We start from the raw sequence: 10,063 nt of genomic DNA on the forward strand, positions 1-10,063 counted from the left end.
CCCTGCCCTACCATGTTTGAGGTTTGTAACTGCTGATCTTAAAATCATGTGGCTCTTAAACATCCAAAATGGGTTAAAATTCCCCTTGAGAAATAAAAGCACATGTGTTATCATTAATGTCATCAATGTAGTAAGTATTTTAAGTAGAACACAGCCATTAATCCTAACTATATTTTGCCTACTAATCCTTATTGGGGTTCCTTACCCTTCTGAATCCCTCTGGCCACCCACAATTTCCCAGGAGAAGCTCTAGCCAATGGAATAATTTTTATTAACACTTCTGAAATGAGTCATTTTCTTCTGTATTGTGATGGAAACCATGAATATCAGTTCTTTCCCTTGGACCCCAATTCCTCCCCAAGAGCTAGATGTCTGCAATTCAGTCAAAGAAAGAATAGTAAAGGAAGTATATCTTATACATTTGCTAGATTCAAGGTACAGTGCTTTACCTAAATTATCTCATTTAATTTGCATGGAAAGTATTTGAATTTTGCAGATGAGGACACTGAGATTTAATATTAGTTATTTATACAAGTTCACAAGCTAGAAAGTGGTAACACTGATATTTTAAAGCAAACCTCTGCTGTTTGGACATCTACCAGATTGATAGACCTCAAAGACATTTCCCCTGAGAAAAGTTTTAATGCTCATGGATACCCCAAAGATATTTCTACAACCAGCAGTATTGGTCCCATCTGAGACCTTGACAGAAATGCAAATCTAAACATCTGGGAATGGGATCCAGCAATCCCTTTAACAAGCCCTCCAAAGGAAGGTGATACATGCTCCAGTTTGAGAACGACTGCTCTTCCAAAAACCTTTCCCCCTCTACAGTAATGGCTGCACCTGAATGCATTACAAGTAAGGACAAGGTACATTTACCTTCTTGGTGCATTATACAAAAAAAAAAAAAAACGTCAAATGTCAGAAGGGTTTTCTGCTTTTACCCTGACCTTACAAATTATCTATGTTTTTTAATTTCTCCAGTTTTCCTCTTTACTCCTTACCCTATTTGGAGTTTATCATTTGACTTCTTATACCTCTTTTTACATTTTTCCCTATTGTTAAGCCTGATTTCTACAAGACTCTTACCTGGGAGAGGCTGAAAAGAATGATATGTGAGGGCCAACAATTCTAATTTTACTATTTTCATTGAGGCATTCAATCCTTTCATTGAAATTATCATCGTCAATTGTGGTGACCTGTCATTTCCTTTGCGAGTTATTCTAAATGGTTTTAGAACCACCATATGGGCTGATAGCATGGCTGAACTTGTTTTGCCTCAGTTGACTACCTTTCCCAAACTGGACTGGAGTTTCCAGAAAGAGATCTCTTCACACCACTGCATTTTCCACTTTCACAGTCAATTAGCAATGGCTGCCAATGTTGGGCAGGGCAGAAGATTTGGAGCACTGCCCTTGAGAAAATGCCATGATGAGATATTGCCATAGAAACATACGTCATCAAAGGTCATAAGATACCAGAGGCATTCTTATTTAGGCAAAAGCATATGCTCAAAGGTATAAAAATTGCTTACATATCTTTACCATGGACTTTAGCAACTAGGCTAAGGAAAATGCAACAAACAATAAAACCTGGAAATATTTGTGATTAGGAAACTAATTCAGCATAAGCCAAGAAGTCAGCATTCATAAATTCATTTCATTCTTGTCACACATTTCAAGCCAGGTCTCTTAATCATTCATCACAAACCATCTATGAGGTTATTGACAGGTCAGAAGTGTGGCCTTTCTCTCAGAGTATTTTAGGGTCTTACCTCACTCTTCGGGGCTCCTTGGAGATTCCCCAACAGGCCGATAAGCGATTCTTTCTGCACAATACCCAGCCACAATCTATACAGCAAAAACATGTCTGTTAGTGACTCATCTCTACCATGCTATTTTCTTCATGTTAATTAGATCACACTAGAATGCCTATCAGTAAACTGCAGAAGTAGAAATGGCCCCTTTTAAAGCTATGGAGCCGAGAAAGAACTCCTTGTTAAATTCTTCTGAAATTAACACTCATCTATTCAGAAGAAACTTACCTGCATTCACTCCTTTTATCTACACCCCTCCCCCTGCTTTATTTTTTAAGTCACCCAGACCTTGTCTTTCCAGTAATGTCATAATCAGCAGGCTGAAAGCAAGGTTGCTGATAATTGTTCTTTATGTTGCTCTTTGTTTAGTATCTGATTCAATACATCTGTGTGGACACCATTTCATCACCTTAGTAACAGAGGTGAAAAAAATCAATGGCAATCAGATTACCTTGTTAACAGAAAGGCTAAAGGGCCAGTGTGTTAAGTTCATGGTGTATCACCTTTCATTTAAAACATTCACTTTTTTTATTATTTATCTTTATTATTATTTATAGCACCGAGCCCAGAGCATTTCCAAACACAGAGTGTAGCCTTGCATTTGTCTTCTGCAGAGTCAAGCATTTCTGCCACATCACCGACTGGGTCGGGGACCCCTCGGGCAGGCCCAGTGGAAAGCCTGAAGAGAGTCCACTGCTGCCATTTCTCACAAAGTGTTTTGGAACAGTCCCGAAGGACTATGATTGCCAAGCTGATTTGGTGATCTGCATTGTCGTACAATATTGTATTTATCGTTGTGTTTGTTATTTACTGTTGGTTCTTATTAAGATCACTGTTATTATCCACAGAAACAATGTGCCCCAAGCTACGTAAGGGACATTATAATGTGCCCAAAGAACAAAAGCTCTCAACAGGGAACTTCCAGATGAAAGGCGTGATACGGGCCGGCGCAGGCCAAAACAATAGAGATGGATGCAGGGTAGTTGTACACAGAGGGTTAGGTGATTATTGCACGAGGAAGTGCTTTGAAGAACAGGTGGGTATGGAGGAGGGTTTTGAAAGTGGAGGATGATATGTTATTGCAAACATGTTATTGTTTGAGCTTAGTGGATGATTCAACAATATTTTTGAAAAACCAACGTGCTATTGGACCTAAAATTCAAAGACTTGCTGAAAGACATAAAAGGCATGTAGGCAATAGGACAGTTTTATTGCCCTTGATTTCAAGACCATATGTTATAGGAAGTGACCACTGCTTACCCTCCATTATAACGCAATGGCCAAATGTCAGCTGCCTGTGCTCAGTTAAGAGACTTGCAAGTGTCCACATGGGTTCCTTAAACTAGAACTTGTGTCTCTGCATTTTGGGGGAATACTTGGAGGTTTTTTTAGAAACCCCTAGAAACATGAACTTGGTCTGAGTTTCAGGAGGTGAGGCCTTGGAGTGAGCAACCCTGGAAGTTGGTATGGATGGGGAGTTGACTCCACTTCTGGGCTATCTGTTTTTAGAAAAGCAAATTAAACTCAGATCATAATGTAAGGTCATCGTAAATGTTCCAATTTCTGACTGAATTCAGCAGATCATGTCCACTGTAGCTGCAGGTTGGCTGCAAGGTCAACAGGCGGGCAGAAGTATTAATTGCTCTCAGACAGCCATGAGATTTAGAAACTTCATTCCATTGACTCTTCATAAGATTCTCAACAAAGTTTGCACCCCTTTGCGCTTGGAAATTGGAAGCTCAGATCATGTAAATTGTAAGTGGTGCAGTATGAGTGTGAACTCAAGTTTGTTTGACTTAGGCTATTTGTTCCACTCCATTGTTGGTGCTTAGAGTATAGTCCCAGGACTGACAGCATCCCCTGGGAACTTGTTAGAAATGCACACTCTTATATGAGAGGATTTGCACAAGTATGCACAAATTAGCCTCACCTTGTCAGGGAGCTACACTCTCCCCAACAGGTTTTCTAGATCACCCCATTTCTACTGAACCAGAATCTCTGGGCATGAGGTCTAACACTCTGTTCTAATAAGACCTCTAGCTGATTCTGATCACACTAAAGTTTGAGAACCACACATGCCAGCTCAGCAGGTCCCACAGTCCTCAGCATCTCTCTGAGATCCTGGTGAACAAACCAGGAATACAGCACAGAGTGGAGGACCTAGCAAGAATACTCTCCAATGTCACTAGGACAAGTCCAGAGCAAGTTGGATTCCTTAGGAGAAGATACTGATATCATGCTGCTAAGCATAGTTCCTTATTATATGATGCAACATAATAAAGTCCTGGGCAAATCAGATTAACTAGGAGAGACAATCTAAGGCAACCAATGGTGTTTATCTCAGATGATAAAAAGCTATTCCTTCTCAAGACAGCTATTGCCTGGCTCTACATTTTCAAATTTCTAAAGGGACTTTTATGTACCAAATTCTAAATTCTCAAAAGATGTTTTAATCAATTTATTTATTTTTATTTTAAAGATAAGTCTTGCAACTACTGGCCAGGGCACATGGAAAATGTCAGAGGTCAAAAGGAGACATGATAAAGAAATGAAGTGGGTGACCCCCGGACTGGATCTTGATCCAAGGAAGGACCTGAAAAAAATTGCACTTTCCTTTTTTATTTTTTTTTAAATTTAATTTTTACTTTATATTAAAGTATAGTTGATTTACAGTGTTCTGTTAGTTTTAGGTGTACAGCAAAGTGACTCAGTTATACATATACTTATATCCATCTTTTTCAGATTATTTTCCCATATAAGTTATTACAGAATATTGAGTCGAGTTCTCTGTGCTTTACAGTAGGTCCTTGTTGATTATCTATTTTATATATGGTAGTGTATATATGTTAATCCCAAACTCCTAATTTATCCTTCCCCCCAACTTTTCCCCTTTGGTAACCATAGGTTTGTTTTTGAAGTCTGTGAATCTGTTTCTGTTTTGTAAATAAATTCATTTGTATCTTTTTTTTAGATTCCACATATAAGTGATATCATATGATATTTGTCTTTCTCTGTTTGACCTACTTCACTTATGATAATCTCTCAAATTGCCCCATCGTTAGCCTCTTCAGGATAGATCTTTGAGTCCTTTTGACCTAACTACAGTAGTCATTGATCATTTTCTTGCTTTCTGGTAAACCAACTTTGTTTTATTTTGTCACATATATATTTCTTCTCTATCTTTGCTACTTTTTTTTTTTTTTTTTTTTTGCGGTATGTGGGCCTCTCACTGTTGTGGCCTCTCCCGTTGCAGAGCACAGGCTCCGGCCGCACAGGCTCAGCGGCCACGGCCCATGGGCACAGCCGCTCTGCGGCATGTGGGATCTTCCCGGACCGGGCCACGAACCCGTGTTCCCTGCATCGGCAGGCGGACTCTCAACCACTGCGCCACCAGGGAAGCCCTCTTTGCTACTTTTGTAAGTTAGCTTGATAATGGTTTTAATTTCCATTTTTCTGGAATTTTACTGTGAAACATTTGTACTATAAGTAAGCAACACACATAAAAATACATTCTAAACCAACAACTCTTTTCAGGCATCATTTTGGCAATATATATTAAAAAATGTTTGTAAAACATTCAGACCCTTTGGCAGAAAACATATATTTCTGAGAGTCTATCCTGAGGAACTACCCACGAATTTGGATAAAACCTGTGTGAACAACACAATGGTATTATTTAAAAAAAACAGTGACAAAAACAAAAACTGATGCCTGCAATCCTAAATCCAACAAAATGGGTTGAATAAAGTAAATATCATGCAGCATTTAAATATATAATTAGGAAAACAATTTATCATTTTTGTAAACGTGCTTGTATAATTAAATATGAAGAAAGTACAACATGAAGTTGTATATAGACTAAGATTGCAATTATAAAATACATATGCCTATGATAAAACATATTTCAGATGATAAACACAAATGAATAGTGATTGTGTTGGTGAGTTAATGGTCCAATAAAAAAAAAATCTTGGCTTCTCAAAGTTTCTGTAATGCTGGCTGTCATATTAATTTTATAATACAAAAAATTACCTAAACCATTCAAAATGGCCCTGGTATCAGAATGGTTGGAATATATTGATCATCTCTTAATTATAATTTCTTACCACTTCATTTGGTATAATATGTGAACATTATTTGAATTAAAAACAAAACAAGTCAACTCTAAGCTCTTTGAGAAGCACTTTTGCTTTGCTCTGCTAGTTCCCTCTCATAGTTGCCTTGCTTCTGAGCAGCTCAGTCACTGAAAGGCACTTACATGGCTCTCAACAGGCACCATTATTTGACTCCATTGTCTGGGACAACTGTTGCCAAAAGCAAGGGCTATTATTGGCTTCAGATTCTGTCTATTGGCTTAATACAACTGCATATTACAGACCGAATAAAATGGAACACAGTTGTACTTTGCATTGATGTTAGTTAAATGTATACAGATAGAGATAAATGCAGAGCTAGATCTAAAACCCATTGAGACCATCAATCTTGATATTCAAATTTCCTTCCAGGCAACTGACTCTATGTCTCAAATCCAGACCACATTAATTATATAAATTTAGTCAGTTATAAAAATTTGGATTCTAAGTCTCACGTGCCTTTTATTTTGCATCTCAAATATGGGTTGAACTTTATGTTAATGAAAGTATGACCACTGAATCTTGGAACGTTATAGCTACACTGTACAACCTAGCCTCTCCAATCATACCTGTGTATGCAAGAGAAAAATACTGGGCCCCTGGCAGGAAAATTTGAGTGTGAAGTTTGTTTGGATACTCATGTTGGGTGCCCTTGACCATGTCTGATTACCCTATTTCTTCATGTAAAAAAAATGGGTCATAAAGTCTTGTCCATTTTGTGTGCTCATTTGAAATCATAGTGAGGAAAGCACTCTAAAAACTATGAGTGACAGACATAAGGAGACACTTTCCTTACTGAATTCAGGAAGATGGAATATTGTTTTGTTTTTCCACTGCTTTTTTTCCCCTTGGTTGCTTTTTCTCCATTTTTTTTCTTTTGTTAATTTTTTAGTGCTATGCCACTCTTTTTAGGGTTTCTGACGGCAGGAAGGGGAATCCATAGGAATTCTGTGGCCCCGATTTACCTTCTAGATTCAACAAAATACAATTAGAAGAGAACACAAAAAGGCTGTGTTTCATGTTTATGAGCTTACAAACTATGACGTCTTCTACATGCTTGAAGAGTTATGTCTGCCTTCATAGCCAAGAGTTTACACCCATCTTCATGTACGTGTTATAACATACATCTTTCATGGATCAAGAAAAATGACAAAATCTTGTCAGATTTTATATGTACTGCCACTGCCAATATCTTACTTATTTGTCCCTTTTCTGAGCTTTGACAGTGTGCTGCATTCATTCCTCACCCAGAGGACTTACCACCTGTGCTGAAACAATCCACTGTTTTACTTCTTATCTTTTTGAGTTCCTTGAAGGCAAGGAGTTTTATTTATTTATCAAGTATACAATTTCAGGACCAGCATGATTTCCAACTAATTTTAAGCACTTGAGGAATATTTGTGCCAAGGAGACAGTTTACCAAATTGATTGGAATGAGAAGTGTTGGATATAAATTAAAGACTGGGGGAGAGGAGAGAAGGCCTTAACTGGATGGTTAAGTTCTTCAGAATTTATCCCAAAGCAATAAATACTCACTGAGGTTTGTGTGAGGTGTGTTTTAGGAAAACTAATCAGGAAGAAAGCAGTACAAGTCCTGGAAAAGGAAAGAAGTCAGGAGATATTGTGCAATTAATAGGGGCCTCACCTGGAGCTTTCGATACAGAAATAAAAATTCAGGGGAAGAGAAAAGAGACGTTACCAAAAATATATAAAAAATACCACTGTGGTTCCATCTTTAGTCATTTTTTCTTCAGGTGCTATGGTAAGATTTCAAAGGCTAAGACTACTTTGCTAACTTTTGTTGCACTAGATCTAGTCTAAGTTCTAGGGGTCTTGATGAACTAGATAAAAATATGTGGTAAATGGGTTTATTCTTTAGTGGACAGAGCTAGTTAAATGAGAAATCCATATCAGTGATATGGATGCCCCCTCAGTAACCATATGTATTAGACCAGTTTGGTGTTGATCCAAATGATACCATCTTAATGAAATGAATTGGATATGCACTTTGGTATATTTTTAACTGAAAATGCATTATCTTATAGCAAAGATTCATCAACATTTGGTGCTTTATGTATACTAACCAAAAGTATTTAGAATGTTCATTTTGCAAAATAAATAGCTAGATTAATTAATAAATTAACGTCTCAAAGGAAAAACAAGCTACAGTAGGAGAAGAAAAAAGGAGGCAAATGACTGACTAAATTCAACAGGGTCTTCATTTTTCATTCATTGATGTATATTTAAGTATCCTTCTCTTTTAACTAAATTTAAGATTGAATCACATGTAACTACTAGGAAACTCTTCATCATAGAATCCCACCACTGGAGTCATTTCAATTAATTAAGTGATGCAGAGGTTAGTAATGCTTTCAGGCTGCAGAATGAAATTGTTGCATGAAGCAGCAAGTTCCTCATGTGTTATCCCTCTCTTCATCTGGATTATGGCAGGCAGATATTGGATTTTGTCAATAGATTTAAAAAAAAAAAAAAGCCTTATCCCTGGAATGACTTCAAACACAAATCCAGTGACTTGTGAAAAAAAGGAAGAAAAAATAAATAGGGCTTCCCTGGTGGCACAGTGGTTGAGAGTCCGCCTGCCGATGCAGGGGACACGGGTTCGTGCCCCGGTCCGGGAAGATCCCACATGCCACGGAGCGGCTGGGTCCGTGAGCCATGGCTGCTGAGCCTGTGCGTCCAGAGCCTGTGCTCCGCAACGGGAGAGGTCACAACAGTGAGAGGCCCGCATACTGCAAAAAAAAAAAAAAAAAAAAAAAAAAAAAATATATATATATATATATATATATATATATAAAATCACATATAATCAAAAGTAATTCACTCCCAATTGGGAGGTTTTCACAGCTTTATGAAATGTGGTTAAATTCAAAAAGTATCATTCTAAATTTTCCCATCTTTCTAAAGTTATAAAATACTGAAGAAATTCAGTTTCTTGTTTGATCCACAGTACCAAATATAAAAGAGAATTAAAGACAAAATAAGAAAAACAACCCCAAATAATCAATAAATATATATTTTATTCATATGAGAAGTCTAGCACTGTATTAGTTGAAGTCAAGATAATAGGAAGACTATGACCTTGTACTCAAGTAGTTTATAATGCTTTTCATTATTCAAGATAAGTACATAGCCAACATTTAAAAATAAAGGGAGCATGTAATAAAGCAACAACTTACATAGTGGGAGAGAGGAGGATATTAAACAGATGAGACAAGACAATTAAAATTATTCAATGCTTACTTTGTAGCAGACCTGCACTAAAAATTTTAGTTAAATTTCTGTCATTATTTTTTCTACCAAAGAAGTAATAATAAAAATATTTTTTGTTTTATTTGTTAAAGTTGAAAAAAACCCATGTGAGAATAACAGAAAAGACAATCTCCTGTAAATTTACTATCTATTAACCATCATTAAAATTTTAACTTTTAGCATTTCCTCCAGAATTTTCTATGACAATGACATATCAATATGTATCAATAATAACATATAAGCAACTTAATTTTTTGCTCAACAATATCGTGGTCACTTTTCCATGTCATTAAAATTTTTTCTCTAATATTATTATAAATCTCTAAACCATTCCACTTTATGGATATGTCATGATTTAACTAATCTACTAGGTACCCTTAAATTATATCATTTAATTCTAGCAATTTTTAATTTTAAAAGTAACTTTCCTACCTCGTGCATCTATACTATAATACTATATTTATTTGCTATATTAAATTACTATTTTGTACATATATTACTATAGGAATTATAAAAAAATTAACATCATGTCAGAAATATGAAGAAACATGAAGGGTTGTCATGCCTCATATGACTCTAAATTCCTAAAAGATGGCACTTGCATGCTAGTCATCCTCTTGGGTAGTATGATGCATGTAGTAGAAACAGCAGATATTTATGTTGGATCACATAACTTTATATCAAGTACATATATGCTCTCCTTTGTGAATGCACACAGAGAATAAATGCAGAAGGGACTGTCTTAATCAATGCATTAACTTGTCAACTGGGTAAGTAATAAGAAAAGTAGGGAATTGGACCTAGGTAAGTAATAATTTTACTCTTGAAGGTAAACAAAACA

This window comes from Hyperoodon ampullatus (genome assembly GCF_949752795.1).
Source record: "Hyperoodon ampullatus genome assembly, chromosome: 3".
Lineage (NCBI taxonomy): Eukaryota > Metazoa > Chordata > Mammalia > Artiodactyla > Ziphiidae > Hyperoodon > Hyperoodon ampullatus.